Below are 18,001 nucleotides of genomic sequence, written 5' to 3'. Positions count from 1 at the left end.
AGAATATTCTAAGTTACAGTAGCTTAATTGACTTAATCCATTTTCTTTCCAATTTAAAAATAATTGCAACAAAGCGCGATATTTTGAAAATTTATCACCATGTTTACAATGCCACGGTCTTATGTAGCAATTAATGCATCGCAAGGACGAAAACGCACCACCAAGGCCAAGGATATCACCGGGAACTCGCACTAATCGCATTCACTGTTAGTTGTAATATAGGAAACGTCACAAGTGAACGAATAACAAAAGAACTTGGAACACAGAAAAAAAAATTACTACAGGGACCTCAATTAAAATGGTATTTGTTAAGCGGAGAGGATGTCACGTGATCTTCAATTCGTGCCCTATGCCATAAGCTCCATTCACTATCGTGCAATCGTCCGGTTACTATCCCTGTTTACAGGACCCGGAATTTGGAGGGACTGAAGCGAAATATACATTGTTTATAGTTTTTCCTGCCGGACTTCCGTCTTGTCGTAGTGTTAATCTTTAAAACAGGATTGAATGCATATTTTACGTGCCCATTGGTCTTTGCCTGTTTGGATCTAAGTTGCTCCAAATCACCTCATCGTATTTATTTCTCTTTTATCATCTAAAAAGGATCTGATTTTTCATTTTGATAAAGGTATGTAATATTTCTGTATAGTTATGTAACAATAATATTGGATAATACTGGATTAGTGCTTTCGGCCATTTTGGATTATAAGATTTGTTGTATTGTTCTAAACGAAATAAACGACTTTAAACTAAACAACTGGATGAATATAATGGGAAATTCAAATGTTTTCCAAGTGTAATTTGTTAGATTTGACCAGTCATGTTTAATACACTTCATAATACACACAAAATCTTTGAATTTGTTTTTATTATGATTGCACTTTGTTTTATGCAACAAAGAAAACCAAACAAGAAATTTTTATCGTATACATTTAATTGTAAAACATTACCGTGATGTCCAAAAACGTTACTTTTTTAAATATATTTATAGGATCACTGTTTAGGGTAGACAGAGAAAAAAATTCTGGTAAAATTAACTATTCTATTTGGCAAAGTCATTTCTGGTTAAAGAAAAAAACCTCTGATAATAAAATCAAAATATACAATATTTAAATGGTCATATGGTAACGATTTCTATTCATATGGGAACGATTTCTGTTCATATGGTAGTGGTTTATTGGAAATTCTGGTTTTCAAAATTATAGTTCTTATAACCCGCAACATTTAATAAAAATACACAACTGAACTGTAAATTTACCTGAATGAATGGTTTTTATACCATGCTCTATGGTATTATGATACAATTACTAAGTTTTACCCCTTTTACCAACTTCTAATGCTCATTATAAAACGATATTTTATGGTTAATTTTACCAAAATCATTTCATCAGCACTTCGGTAAAAAATACCGTTCTTCTTAGTGCTCCCATAGAGCCAGAAATACGATAAATTTTACCATGTTCTGGTAGTTTTTGATTATATCTGATCATATAATCTCAATGTAAAACATTTGAAGTTTTTTTTTATTCAGTAACAAATAAAAAAATAAGTATATATAACTGAAATAAAAATAATTTAGCAAATTGAAATATCCATGAACATTACATTTCCATATTTGGGCAACCTAAAAATTGGTTTTGCTTTTGTAAATAATTTTAGGAACAATGCCGTATTAACGAAATACCAAAAACAGCATCACCCTCTTTTTTACATATTGTAACATCATATTCTAAATTTTGAGTGATTTCTTTGGTGAGACAAAACCCTAGTATTACCCCTAATTTTACTAATCAGATTCCTTATATTTTTGGGAACCAGTTTTGTGTTTCATAGAAAAATCAACTGTTGCTACTTTTAAGGCGAACTGCATTTCTTCTTTTAGTGCTAAAAAAGGCTTTAAAAATTAGTGAACCAAATAAATGTTTTTTATCAATATATTTTTTAAATAAATTTTTATAATCAAAATTTTGATTAATTTTAATTTCATTGCAGCATAGGATCTACAAACTAAATTTTAAAATTCTGTTAACTATAAAAAGATCAAACATCATTAAAGGGTAATTAAAACGCCTTGATATTATCCTTAGCAATTATTTGCTACAACTATTTAAAATATTTTTACTGAATTAAATTCGGAAATCAGTAGAATAAGCTACGTTAGAATTATACAGTAATAATCACATATTGTATTTTTAAGCGCAGAGTATGTTTAGAAAAGCGTTTTCTATGAAAAAGTTTCGAATCTCTTAATATACATGATGAGCTCTGACTAGCAATGAAAAAACCGGAAACTGCTTATTTCAATGAAGCAAAACTTGGATAAGCAATACAAGAATACTAAGCAAATACTTGATTATAGAAATGTATTATAAAAAATTAAAAACTTAGGATTTCCCTTTTTTTCTTAAAAAAAATTGAAGCAAAACTTAAGCGTTTACACAGCAACATTATATTGCTAAAAATTTCTGATAAAAGTGGTTAAATAAGAAATTATTTAAACGTTATTTCACCATACTCAAACAAAACAGTCAAATAGGCATTAAAAAGATGGTAATCAGACCGTTAACTACGAGGAAAACCGTTTTTTAACTGTTTTCATCTAATACGGTTAAACACACTGAATTTTGTAGCACCAACTAAGCCCACCTGATGATGTCACTCAGTTCCAAGCAACTATGTACATGTTACAGCTGTGAGGGTTAATTTGTCAGTCTCTTGACCGACAGAACAGAGTTCAAGTCACAGCATTGGCACCACAATATTTCCTCCACTTACCTTATCACATGAAGAGTTTTCAGTGTCCTGCATTCTCCAATGACTGTTACCCAACGAACAGCCTAGCTCCTATGTCCAGTTGAAATTCTTTTTTGCCGTTTTGAAGTATTATTCTGGTTATAAATGGTTAAAAAACCGTATAATTTTGCTTTCGTGATTTTATAACCATAACTAGTTGTAAACAATGTGAAAAACGAAAAGCTAAAAGCTTGCTTTACCGTAAATTTACGGTTATTTAGACAATTGCCGGTTATTTTACCATAATTTCAGAAGGAAAATTCCATCAGTGAAGGGTCAAGAAGTTACACATGAGAATAAATTGTAATTTAGGGAGTGAGTCTTATTAAATGCTCTCCAAATTTTCTTTTTTTTATATACACTTTTATGTTAAAATTTTAAAATTGGGAGAATGAAGAAACGGAAAACTCTGAGTCTTATCAAATGTTCTCCAAATGTTCTTTTTTTTTCTACACTTTTACATTAGAATTTTAAAATTGGGAGAATAAAGAAACGGAAAACTCTGAATCTTATCAAATGTTCTCCAAATTTTTTTTTTTTTTTATCTACACTTTTACATTAAACTTTTAAAATTGGGAGAATAACGAAACGGAAAACTCTGAATCTTATCAAATGTTCACCAAATTTTCTTTTTTTTATCTATACTTTTACATTAGAATTTTAAAATTGGGAGAATAAAGAAACGGAAAACTCTGAGTCTTATCAAATGTTCTACAAATTTTCATTTTTTTATCTATACTTTTACATTAAACTTTTAAAATTGGGAGAATGAAGAAACGGAAAACTCTGAGTCTTATCAGATGTTCTCTAAATGTTCTTTTTTTTTATCTACACTTTTACATTAAACTTTTAAAATTGGGAGAATGAAGAAATTAAAAACTCTGAGTCTTATCAAATGTTCTCTAAATTTTCTTTTTTTTATCTGCACTTATACATTAAACTTTTAAAATTGGGAGAATAAAGAAACGGAAAACTCTAGTAATCATTCAAGTTTATGGTAAACATTATTATTAAACTAACACATTAGCACATAAGTTTTCATAAAAAAATATAGAAATATTTTCTAAACAAAAGAAACATTGCAAATGAAACGATAGCTTGATATATGTTTTTTCATACATATTTTCAAAATTAGATTTTACAGCTACACGTGCTTGCTTATATAAAAGTAATTTTTTTTAAGTATCTAAAACTTTTATCGAAAACACATTTCCAAAATAAATCCAATACTTATTCTGGCAATTTTTTTAACAAAATGTTTTGAATTTTTATAAGTTTGCTTTTGGTGCTTATTGTACCCAATCGAGGTTTTCAATCTTTCCTTTTTAATTGTGAATAATTTTTAATTTTTACGTTAAAAATGTAATTTTCATATTAAATTTGGAATTTTTTTCGTGAATTAGAAATTGATTCAAAATGAAACAGAATTGGTCCCTATAATTCTATTTTATTTTACATGGTTAATATCTATTAATATTTTAAAGAGAAAGAAAAGCATTAGTTTATGATTAATAAAAGAGAAAAAAAATCAGAACGGGAAACAGATGCGTTGTTTCCTTGAATTCTGAATTATTCTCATTGTGCTGTTACGGAAATGGAATGGTTAAATGATCAATTCATGATCTTTAATTGATCACGATAAACCATTCTTGAAATTACAGAATAATTTTCTTGCAATATACTGTTATAATGTTGTTTTTGCATGATTTTCAAAGACATCAGAAAATAATGAAATTTAATTTATTAAAGTTGTTTTTGTAATGATTGCTTTCGTCTGCTTAATGAATTAAATTGCTAAATGAATCTAAAAATCATAGTTTAGGATAACTTATGCCTTAATAATTACTTCGAAATGGAATACATTTTATGTATTCTTTCAAAGCTTCTTTCTTCTTCTTAAAAAAAGAAAAAAATTCGTAAGAACTGGTTGGCAAATAACATTCCGTGTTCTTTTCCTATAACTTATATTCGGCATTAACAAAATATTTTTTCTTTGACTTGTGTATTTTACGTTAGTTTGATTAGGATCACCTTAACGCTTAGTTTTTTTGCATCGGTTACAGTTTTCATTTGTTTTCTTAAAATAATTAATCTTAACGATTTTTACTTTATTTGTCATGTTTTTTTTTCTTCTCAACTTTTCTTTTTTGTTACGTTTGGAACAAAACCATGACATCCCTCTGAAGTTGATTTTGTTTTTGTATCTTTTTTAGTTATTAAGCGTTCTCTTAAAAAATTTAAGTTTTTAGGACTTATCACCGCTTTTTCAAAAGTACAATATTTAGTTTTAAAATATGTAATCTTATAATTTTATGGTATAAAAAAATTATAATTTTATGGTATAAAAAGACGAAGACACATCTAAAGACAGAAAATTACAATTTTATGTCAAATTTTATCTTTAGATTTCAGTTTTTGCACACTTTCTCAAAAAATTTCAAATTTTTAGAAGTTGTTTTGCATGAATTCACTTGTAACAAAAAGAGCCTACATTGAGAAAAAGTTTCAAATCGAATTACGGTACCTGCACTCTGTGTGCATATCATCCGTAAAATTCACTTTTACTGTAAAATATTACATTGTAATTTTCACAGTAAAATTTATTTCAGGAGAGTGTCTTAAGGATTTTTCGGTAATTATTATTGTAAAAAATATTGTATATCAGATTTTTTGTTCCGATAAAATAGATTTTACATTAAAAAGTAACAGCACCTTGAGTGCTGATACTTTTTATCTTAATTTTATCCTGAATTTTTCTACAGTGTTCTCACAATACATTTCTGTTTTATCTCCGTAAATTTTAAGATTATATCAAACAACAAAATTTTAATAAGTTTGATACAACTCTCCAAATGTTATAATGACAATTTTTTTAATTGTTTCATTTTGCCTACGCTATTTCCACCTTTAAATTTTAATTGCAATATTTCTTCATGATTTTCTTTTTTCTCAAGGGTGGTCTTAAACTATCTTCCCTTTTAAATTATACACAATTATGAAGAAGATGAGACATAATTATAAAGAACCTAAACTCTGAATATTTAGGGCTCTGAGTAAAACAAACACATCTTAATTATGTCTTGAATAGCACGTTAATAGAGATAAATAGTTTAATATATAGTGATTATTTAGGTGCGGTCACATACTTTACTGCCTCAGTATACGTAAAGTTATAAGTGTTTTATTATTTTATGTTGCAATTATCATACAGTTTTTCACTGGCCTTCTCTTACAAAGCGATGGAAAACTATTCGAAGTATTTTTAGATTTTTGAAACAAAATTAACTCCGCTGGAAATAACAATGCATAATAAATGGATTTATTTCCTTTTTCTCTTTATTTTCCCGTTCAAAATAAACATTTGGCATAAATTTAATCTTTCTTAAAGAAAAACTAATTTTAAGTTTAAAGCGTTACTTTTTTTCGGGCATTTCTTATAGGCAATTTTCTTAATAATTTTATTAAAAATAAGAACGAAATGGAGAATTAGAGAAAAATTCTTGAAGTATAGGATTCTTTTACAAATATTAAGTGCAGAAGGGCATTTTATCATAGTAGTGGTAAAATGTTTTTTATATATTTAAATAATGCATTTTTTTAACTTCTATAAATTGAATATTTATTTATAAGAAGTGAAGAGCTCAAATAATTTCAATAATATAATATAATATAATGTAATATAATATAATATAATATAATATAATATAATATAATATAATATAATATAATATAATATAATATAATATAATATAATATAATATAATATAATATAATATAATATAATATAATATAATATAATATAATATAATATAATATAATATAAAACATTATAATCTTAGAAATTTTTGCAATATGTGTTGCTTAGGCATGAAAATAGAGGGTCATTATTATTCGCCTATCGATGATTCCTATTAAGTACATAAATATGTATTATCAGCATAAATATACGAAAACTTAAGGGCAAAAAATAAGGAGAAGTAAAAATATTCAAATAAAATCATAATTTAATCACAATTTACAACTTAATATTATAGCACAGAAACATTTTAACATTCGACATTCTTTTATAAACATATTGACATATGATACATAATTAATATTAAGCAAACAACCAAACCAGTACTAAGAATTTTGAAACCTTTTATGAAAAGTACTAAAAGTAAATGATAAATTCATCTTACAGAGAGTAATTTTGTCTAACACCACAAAGGGGTGTTGTAGGTGTTAAACTCAGAAACGTTAGAACGCTTTCTTTTAAACTATAATTGTCAACTTCACCCAATCAATGCCGCTGAAAATGTGCTTCATGTTCCTAAATATTTAATGAAACATTCACGAAAATATGCATTTAAAAAACTTATAAAAATTGATATTTTTAATTTTTGACATGGAAACTATTTTAATTTATGACTAGTAATTTTTAATTTCCTTTACAAAAACTCTTGTATCTTGAGATTTTTTTTATCTGAACTTAAATAATTATTGTTAGGATTGCATATACTAAATCAACCTTTAATTATTTATATTTAAAATTATGCATCAAAAGAAGAAAAAAAACTGATTAAACATGCTTGAAACCTGATAAATAAAGTAAAACTATAATACAGGGTGATTCTAAAAAGATGGGCAAAATTTACGGAAGTGATAGTACACACCCAAGCAAACAGTTTTTATCAAAGAATGCATGGTCGAAAACAAAACGGCAAAGATGCTGGCGCATTTGGAAAGTTGTTTGACGCAAACGTGAAAGTTCCATTTCTGTTGCGAGTTACTGCGGTGCGTTACTTGTCGCCAAACTTTCGGCCGCAGCAGGGAAAGTTCGTGATATGCCTGGTGTGTTTCAGAATGGCCGCCTATCTTTTCTTCGCCGTTGTACTGCGTGCATAGCCACTGCCGGCCACTGTTTTGAACACTTATTGTAATCACATGCCATTAAATTTGCTTTCATAACTTAACTTCATCGTTCTTTGTGTGTTTTTGCCTCATATTAGAACATAAACATTGACGCCCTCTAGCGGTTCTTTCATAAAAATTGTTTGCTTGGGTGTGTACTATCACTTCCTAAAATTTTGCCTATCTTTTTAGAATCACCCTATATATAAAATCATACTAAAATATTTTTAAATTTTTAGTGCATTTACATAAGAAGAAAAAAAATACAACCTATACTCCAAAGGAATATCACCTTCTTAACTAATGCATAATATGCACTCTACCACTATGTATTATATCTGAATATTGTTTAAATTTATCACCATCTTAAATGATCCGCGTTATTGTACAAATTAAACCTTCCCAAGTTTTATTCCACGATACCAAGGTTCATCTTAACAGATTCTATGGTTTATTTTTATGTTTTCAGGTTCTATGGTCCATGGCTATATGGCTCATTTACAAAGTCATTTACATAGTTCATTCTTATGTTATGTTTTTTGTGTAAAATTTTTATGTTCATTTTTATTTTTCTTACTACACTGTGGGAATTTTTATTCTGAAATTGTGGTAAAACAATCGGCAGCAGTTTGTCCATCCTATGAACCATAAAGTTTATGGTTAGAAAAATTTTTTACTCTTATAGTTTTGAAACCGTTTATAACTGGTACGGTTAAGAAACCGTGAATAAGAAACTAAATGGTTTTAAAATCGTTTACAACTAGTACGGTTAAGAAACCGTAAATACGAAACTTGTAACCTTTTACAACTTGCATATTTTCTAAATCATGAAATTAAAATTTAAATGGACATTGGAACTCTGTGGAAGTTGCGTAATTTATGAGTGAAGGAAAATTTCGTATTCCAATAGACGAAGGTTAATAAAGAGTCCAGGACCCTGAAAACTGTTCATGAATTGAAGAAATATTTCGTATTCCAATAGACGAGGGCCAATGAAGAGTGAAGGACCCTGAAAACTCTTCATGAATTGAAGAAATATTTCGTATTCCAACAGACGAGGGTTAATGAAGAGTGTAGGATCCTGAAAACTCTTCAAGAATTGAATAAATATTATGGCGTCAACGCTGGGAATCAAAAGCCTATTCAGCCGGCCATGAGACTGAGCGATTAACCCTCTCAGCTATAGTTTGTTCCTAACAGCATGGAACTAAATAGCTTTATAAGGTGGGCTAGTTGGTGCGGATAGAACTAATATGGTTGTTAAACCATATTAGGTAGAAACGATCAATAAACGTTTGAACGTTGAAAATGGTTAAATAACAATTAAATAAATTGCATTTCAACCACTATTACCGAGAAATTTCTATCATGTTTTAAGTGTGAGTTTTCATAGTTAGGTATTGAACGAAATTTTCAAAGAAAATCATACAAAATATTTGAGTTACGGAATTCTCAATAATTATCGTTGTTCTTATACACTTTAGGGGAAATCTTAGTGATAGAAATTGTTTTTAAAAGTACATATTGTTAAGCTAACTATGAAATAAGTTTCTTTTAAAAATCATGAAAAGGAAGACTATAATTTCCATGAAAATTAAAGAGAGAAAGGATTTTATCAAATATTCTTTTTTAGGTGGTGATGTCATTATAATGAAAGCTTCCCGTTTTGTAACTTAATCCTGTTTTATTTTGATTAATTTATTATGCTCAATTGACGAATGATTAAATTTAGTAACTACAACTTATGTCATCGAAAATGTTTCTTTTTTCATTGCAATTTATGTTAAGGAAATGCAATTTATTCATTGCAATTATATTAAGTTTATACGGAATTTATGTTTATTAATTTAAGAATAAATGCACTGGTATTGAAAAAAGTAACAATGATAAGTTTTCAATTTTACCATCCCTTAAAAATTGATTTTAATTTCAGTTGACATTTATTGTAAATCATTTTATATTCATTCGTCAAACGCAAGACAATAGTTTTAATATTTTGATAGTATTTAGGATAAAAAGTTATTATAATTCACAAAACAGGATAAAAAGTTCAGCTAGCTTTAATTCTTTTTTATAAAATTTTAAAAAAGAAAATCTACATTGTTTAAAAATATATCAAAATTAAACCGAATACAAAGACTTCTATTAAAAAGTGAAAAATATGCCAACTGTAAAAAATTCTGGATCAAATTACGGAAAAAGATACCGGTGCTAAGGGTGCATGTACTTACTTCTTACCGTTAAGTTCATTTATACCGGAACATTTTTACGGAACAAAAAAAAAAAATTTATTGCATATGTTTTCGCTCAAAGTAGTTCTCAAAATAAAATATAGATGGCAGCATAAAGTCACGTGATTAGTAACTGTTAATTTTTGTTTTATGTATATTATTTGTAGTTTAGTTCTCTATGTGTTTTGTTACAATAAAGTTGTGTAATTAAAAACCGCCATGGTAATTTCTAAGTGATTATTTTCCCCGAGAAGAATATCCTTTTACCCACAATCCTCCAACATACAATAATTTTTACAGCATTAATTATCGAAAAATGACGGAATCACTATAATTAAATAATTATTACTTTAAAAATTGTTGTGTTACATTTTACGGAAAAATTAATTTTACAGTTAATGGATTTTATGGATGGTGCACGCAAAGTGCTGGTACTTGATACCGTAATTTGATCCGGAATTTTTTACAGTGTGCTTTGCAATTATAATACACTGGGAAAAAAGCATAGTTAAAACTGCAGGAATTTGGTCAAATTTGCCATGTTTCTGGCTCTATGGGAACATAAAAAAATTAGTTATTTTTACCGAAATGTTTTAGTAATGATTATGGTAAAATTAACTATAAAATATGCTTTTTATAACGTGGGATAAAATTTGTTAAGTGTGTTAAAATTTGGAAATCGTATGATGTCTTAGAACATAGGAGGAAAACCATTTATTCGGTTGTGTTTACTCCTGAGTTATGTATTTTTTCACCAAATGTGCGGCAATTATAACTAAAATTTTTAAATCTAGAACTTCCGATAAACCATTACTGTAAGAACGGAATAATTTCCAAATGAAAGATTTAAATACGATATATTTTAGGTTTATTAACCCGAATTACGATTTTTTAACTCGAAATGTTTTTAGCATACAGTACGGTAATTTTACCCGAATGTTTTTCCCAACAATGCTTAATATATTGAATGATCATTAAAAAAATTGTCAGCATATGAGCCGTTGGCGAGAATGGAATAAAAATGTCTGTAAAGGTACGCATTCAAGAATAGAGTTAAAAAAAAGTATATCCAGTTCTCATGGTTATTGATTAAGTAACAAAATATTTAAATTTTCTGGTAGTAAGAGCTATTTTTTTAATAAGAATATGATCCTCTAAAAATAAAATTTAAAGGCTATTTTTATTATGATTTCGGCAACACTTGACATATGACATAGATGAAGAAACGTTTTTAATATGAAATATTCGATGCATCAGTTGTAGCATCTTCCTCTCGTTATCCCTATTTAGTGACATCATTATTCGTGATATAAACTATTATTTCAACTCTATTAGAAGTTTTTTTCCCAGGAGGATCAAGTTTTGTGGAAATTTTTTTTTTAAAATTTCGAACTTGTTTTCACTGTAATTGTAATCGCGAAAGCTGGATAATCATATTTAATACTAATTTTAAGAGTGTACCTTATAATACCTTTATGCTAGGATTTATGTTTTCTCACCAGGAAACCGTATGATGGCAAAATTATTTATTTATCATTCAGGATAATGCATAATTATATTGATAAAAAGTATAGTTTTTTTTAAATAAATGGTTTTGACATTGATGTCACACTAGGCCTGTACTAATGGCCTATCGACAACAGTCTGAAATTATTCCTCAATGATTATCAGTTGATAATATAGACACACAGCCATAATTTAGATGAGAGGGCAGAGTGTGGGAGTACTCACCCGGCCTCCGCACCACACTTCCTAACCGTCCGAGAACTTTTCGCGCTCTAAATGTATTAAAATTTAGAGCTGTCATTAGGTCAGAGTTGAAATATTTTACATGATTTAAGTCATATCTTTTCTTGATATTCATTATTATATTTTCTCGATATTACTTATCAATTATTTGCATTATTCAATTTTAAATCTTTTCTCAAAATAAGAAAGAAAGTAAAGCTGCATAAACACAATGGATTGAGATTAATGAAAAGCCTAAGCAGTATGTCGAGAGGAAATTTCCATTTTCAAAAACATGTTATGGTCAGTTAGAAATACTGGTTATCATACTGTCTTTAATGAAAAACTACCTGGAAAAAGTTACGTAAACAAATTCTAGACAGTTCTATGCCTTTTATAGTTAATTTAATCGAATTTAACTGCGCGTGCTCAATGTGTTCATTCAATAATCATTAGAAATGGGAATTAGTATATTAATTTGAAATAAAACAAACATTCTGCATTTATTTTCTGATGATTGCATACATAGATATGTGCAATTTAACTTTTCGTCCTCAGAAGTCCATAACTGGCTGTGTTTATTAAAATTGTATTGATTTTTTTATTTTTAATCTGGCTTTAAATAATATATTTTTATTCGATGGAATGTAGAAATTAGTTTTAATGTGGTCTTCATTTTAAGCCCGTGTTTTTGGTTTAAGTCATAGCATTTTGAATAAGTCACAACGTAATTGTTAAGCAACTGTTTTTCTTTCCCCTTAGCAGTGAATAAAATTTTTTTTTTGAATGGTTGAATCATTTCAACATTTAGAATGAAAACAATTATGCTTCCAACTAAAGGGCAAGGTAAGTGATCTCCACTCACCACGTGGCGACTAAATAAAATAAATTGGCTCCCAAAAATTCGCCACTTATTCGCCACCACCTGTTTTAGTCATTTGACACCCCATCCTAAACACTCCTTAGTTTCTGGAATTGCACACTGCTCCGAGAAAAACGTTTATTTTTTTTTTATAATTAATTTATGTTTATTTTGTAATTAAATGTTTGGCAAGATGTATGGTAATGAATTTCCTGTAAGAAATTTTCAAATAAGTCAAATTTAAACACAATTAAATTCTACCCATACATTTTTCTATCTATTTAAATGGAAGGATTTTATTTCTTCAATATCGTCTGCAAATTTGATGTTCTTAACTTCCCTTTTTTTCTGCCCCTTTCTTAGCAGTTTGTTCAGATGTGGAGTGATTTGTTTTTTATTGAGGCTGTGAAGTAGAATTAATTATTGACGAAATGAAACTCATCAGAAAGTAGGGGAATATTTGATTTTGTTCCTTTACGGAAAGATGAAATGGGAATACAAAAGGCAGGTGCAGTATTTCGTCTTTGGCTCACCTGTACGAAATGACAATGAAGCTGAAAGGGGAATGGCAAAAATAGTAAATAAACCCCTAAAAGTAATATTTTTAAAAAAAGGTTTAACAACAAAATTTAAAAAAAAGAATGTTGCAATTTTTGAATGATTTTCTGGAAAAATAGAAATTGAAAAAGGCAAGTCGAATGCAAACGATAATAAAAAAATAACTAAGGAATGAATATTACTGTACAGAGAAAAAGCTGAGAACAGCCGTTGAAGAAATTCTGATCTTAATATTTCATGTTTAATCAAGAAACTTAATAGTTAGTTATTATATTTCATTCCGATACGAAGTTTAAAATTTATAATTGGAAAAAACAAGTCTAAAATTGAACTTATTATATATTCTTTTTCCCTTTTTTAAATATCATTTCTTCTTAAGACATGATATGTTTTAATAATAACATGTATAATGTAATAAAAAATTTTATAATAATCTTGAATTAATAAAAAAATTTTAAATTGAAAAAATATTTTTATAACAATTTAAAAGCAAATTTATTATTAAGGTACTTTTAACGCAAAAATTAACCAATGGAAAGAAAAAAGTGGCCACCAGTAAATTTACCTCTAGTGACCAGCGTCCACCTGATAAATTTCCCAGTCTTGACGTTTGTAACCAACTTTAAATACGAATTCTTCAATAGGGACAACAGAACGTGTGGCTTTGTACTATTAAAATGTACATAAATTTGAAATCATATCACTGCTATACATTTGAGGTTTAAAATTTTTCTATATTTAATATGAAATTGCGATTGCTTGTTATACTGACAAAATGACTCAATCTCTAAACATATTTTTCTTTATCACGATGATATACTTTTATTTCCTTTCGTACAAGTACATTTGTTTTTCTAACAAGAATGAATTTTTATTGTAATTCGCTCAACATGTTCACTCAACATGTTTTTATCTAGTAAGATTACTTTCATTTCTTCGCATAAAAGTTCATTTGTTTTCTAACAAGAATATGTATTTTTTTCATCAAATTCACAATGTAACTTCTCTATTTTTATCACTCTTAAAAGAAACTGTAAAAACTTGAAACTGGTTCTAGAAACTAGTCCTAAAAAATATAAATTAGTGTAACAATTATGGTGTTTAAAATGTATTCCAAAAAACTATTTTCTACTTTTCTGTTTTGATGTAATAATGACAATTTGCTGCTGGAACAGATTGAACTCTTCTGTTATTCGAAATAATAATCACGTAGTCACATGGTAGAATTTGTGTTATTATATTACTACTTTTAATCATGATAAATTATTGCTATTACTTGTAACAAACTAATATTAACATTTTTACAATAATTGTTACTCTATGCAACATTCTTGTATGCTTTTTCTTAATAGTACTATAAAGTAATGACATTTTTGGTTAAAATAAATAAGGTAAATAATAAACATTATTTTGGTAAACAAAACCAAAATATATGGTATTTTAGTCTATTCATTTGGTAATTTTCGTTTACATGGTAATGGTTTACAGGAAATTCTGTTCTTCAGAATTATAGCTCTTATTACTACATATATAGTAAAAAAATACAAAACTGAAAAGCAAAATCAACCGACTAAATTTTTATATTTGCACTTGTGCTGTTTTATGTTACAAAGAAAAAAATCGTTTATCGTATACATTTAATTGTAAAAAATTACCGAGTTGTTCAAAAATGTTACTTTTTTAAATAGATTTATAGAATCACGGTTAATGGTAGAAGGAGAAAAAAAATCTGGCATTTAACCATACTATTTGATAAAGTCATTTCTGGTAAAAAAACAAAACAAATTCTGATAATAAAACCAAAATAAACAATATTTAAATGGTCATATGGTAACGATGGTAACGGTTTAACGGAAATTCTGGTATCAAAATTATAGTTCTTATTACCCCACATTTAATAGTAATACAAAACTGTATTGTAAATTTAGCTGAATAAATGGTTTTAATGCCATGCTCTAAGGTATCATGATAAAATTTCCAAATTTTTCCACATTAACCAAATTTTATAGCGCATTATGAAGCTATATTTTATTGTTAATTTTACTAAAATAATTACTAAAACCCTTCGGTAAAATAAACCGAGCGTTTAGAGTTCTTATAGAGCCAAAAACACGGTAAATTATACCATGTTCTGTTAGATTTGATCACACCTGTTTTCTCAGAGTAAACTTGAAAAAGGGTATATTTCTTAACGTTTATCCAACGTATATAAATTTTTGCAATTTGTTACATACTAATCAAATAATAATCACATTTTTAAAATTCGTATTTTACTCACGCATGTGCATTTTCATTTTTCTTCTTCGTTTAATTAATGCACAGTGCGCAAAATAAAAAACGTACTTCCCTGAATAACCTTTGATCTTCATATTCTAGACTCAGTCTGCATCTTCCGAAGAGATGACCTCAAATATGCTAATTAATAAATGCAGACTATTTAAGTTGCGAAAACAGACACAAGAACATACTTCCTTTGCAAAAAATAAAATTTTTTTTTGACGGATTCGTATTTCTAACCAGGCCTTTTTCTGGAAAAAGTCTCGTTTATACATGCGACAGATTTCGCTTAAATTTTGCATTTTCACATGTTAAATTAGATTCTTAATAACCGCAAAAATTGTATGCTTAACAAATCAAAAATACTATTATTAAATAAAATAATAAAAAATAATAAACTTTCACTGAGTGATGTTTATTCTGGGAAAGTACGTTTTTGTGTCTTATTTTGTAATTTAACCCTTTGACTACCAACGGGACTCATTTGTCCCAACAAATGTTTAAAAATTACTAATAGGGTGAAAAGCGCTTAGAAACTCATTGTAATATGTCCCAGTCGTAGAGTCGAACCAAGTATACGTGTTTCATGTCTCAAATATCCCCTAGATGGCGCTAAAGAGTTTCTTGCATGAAATAGCATTGTGATTTTGAACTGGGATAGATATATCCCACTTGTATTCTTCATTGGGATTGTTATGTCCATTCATATTTTATTCATGTTTTCTCAAATGAACATAGAAAAAAGAACATATATGAGTTGCCCAATGTGTAATGTCGGGTTAGGCAAAGATTGCTGCACCCTGTATCATACTATGTAAAAAAAAAGTCCGTATAATAAATTTTTTCCGGAATGATAGATTTGCTTGCAGTAAGTCGATCACTACAGGTGGGACATATTTATCCAACCATTAAGTACGGCCGGGAAATATATGTCCCAGCCTCTAAATTGATAACCGCTAGTCAGAAAAATCCCAAATACTAAATTTGCCTTATTTGTGACCTATTTTGTCCTTTTGAATAATAAACGGGACAAAAAATCATTTTTTAAAATTCGTAGTCGAAGGGTTAAAATTTCGTCTGCAGTAATTAATATTTTAGGTCACCCCTTGAGCCATTAAGATAGAGTCTTAGAACGTGAAGATTCGATCAACAGATCAAAAGTTATTCATGATCCTTTTTTGCGAGCTGTACATTACCATTATGTTAAAAAAAACTACAAATAATAAATCTAAACACAATATGATTTTGCTGATAATTTTTAGAACTTCTCAATTAAAATGGATGAAGTGGAATAACTGATAAAAACGAATGCATTATTAAAACTCATGGAAATTATATGCTATTAAGTTAATAAAATGTGTTAAAGTATGATTCACTGAGTGAGAGAATAAATTAATGAATAAGTGAATATGTAACCATTCACCTTACCTAGCTAATCAACAAAAACTCATAATGAAATCAAAATTGTCTCGCATTTTACATAGGCAATATGCACATTAGTGGCTTTCGTATTTTTAAAATTCAAAAGTTTGACCTAAGCTCAAACAATGTTTTGATTCTTTTCCTCATAATTTTTTAATTGATTAATTCTATCAACTATCTAATCTGTTAACTTGATTGTTTAAGTATCCTGAAATAAATAAATAAATAACATTATGATAATATAAGAGTACAGAAACTTTGCTGCTATTCCAGCAAGGATCTTATTTTATCGAGCGCCTAGTAAGAAATGAGTAGATTATCTAGTTCAGTGGTTACCAACTGGCGCATCCGGCTATTTTTTTTGTGGACAATTTTCATAAAGAATTTATATGGGTTTAAAATGCTTTTCTTTCGTTAAAAAAAAACTAATTTCTTCGTTTCTGTAAAATTTAATATACCAACGGTGCAAAAAAAATAATTTCTCAAGTTTTGTATCCAAATAAGTATTTAATCAAATACAAAAATAATCGCGCATGTTGCTCTTTTTATTTTTTTGTATTTTTTGAATATAACTTAGCATGTGCGTATCTGACAGTAATATTTAATGTTTCTTCAAGCATAAAAGAGTCCTATATAAAATTCGGAAAAAGTTGCGGCCCCCGCCATTTGACTGGTGTTCTTAATTGCGGCCCCCGGCCTCATGTAAGTTAGAAACCGCTGATCTAGGTAATTTGTAGATTACTTAGGTATTTTGAGAACTGAAACAGTTTTCGGAGCTTTCGCAGTTACTACTCTGTTAGAAATTTCTCAGAAAAAATGGTTAAATAACAATTTAATTAACCATATTTAAACAAAATAGTCAAATAACCATAAGGAAGATAGTATTCAGACTATTAACTGGGAGAATAACCGTTTATTAACTGTATTCACCCAAAACGGTTAATCAACCAGAATTTTATCGCTCCATCTACGCCCACCTATTGAAGCCACTTAGTTCCTTCCAGATGGGTGCATATTGTAGCCGAAAGGGCTAATCTGTCAATCTTATGACGGGAAGACCGGGAGTTTGAGTTCCAGTGCTGCCAGCGCAATATTTACTTCAAAATATGAAGAGTTCCCAATGTCCTGCACTTCCCAATTTGTGACACTGTATTATTAGAATATGATACTCTAATTCTCGCAAATATGACAGCACCAAAAAGTTGCTAAATTATCTCCAATATCCAGTAAAAACTGT

At 28.3% G+C, this 18,001-nt stretch overlaps 1 protein-coding gene across 1 annotated transcript in view; it reads left to right on the top strand.

The window, feature by feature from the left end:
• The first annotated feature begins 203 nt into the window (after positions 1-203).
• The window catches only part of LOC147806253 (excitatory amino acid transporter-like), a 101,788-nt gene continuing 83,990 nt past the window's right edge, over positions 204-18,001 (top strand). The window contains exon 1 of the mRNA XM_087169039.1: positions 204-628. The gene's annotated coding sequence lies outside the window, so the exon portion shown is untranslated. The remainder of the gene's footprint in view (positions 629-18,001) is intronic.

Source organism: Parasteatoda tepidariorum, chromosome 8, assembly GCF_982258835.1.
Source record: "Parasteatoda tepidariorum strain Cologne lab strain chromosome 8, Ptep-v5.0, whole genome shotgun sequence".
Taxonomy (NCBI): domain Eukaryota; kingdom Metazoa; phylum Arthropoda; class Arachnida; order Araneae; family Theridiidae; genus Parasteatoda; species Parasteatoda tepidariorum.
Note: the sequence above shows the minus strand (reverse complement) of the source record. Positions and strands in the feature narration are given on the sequence as shown.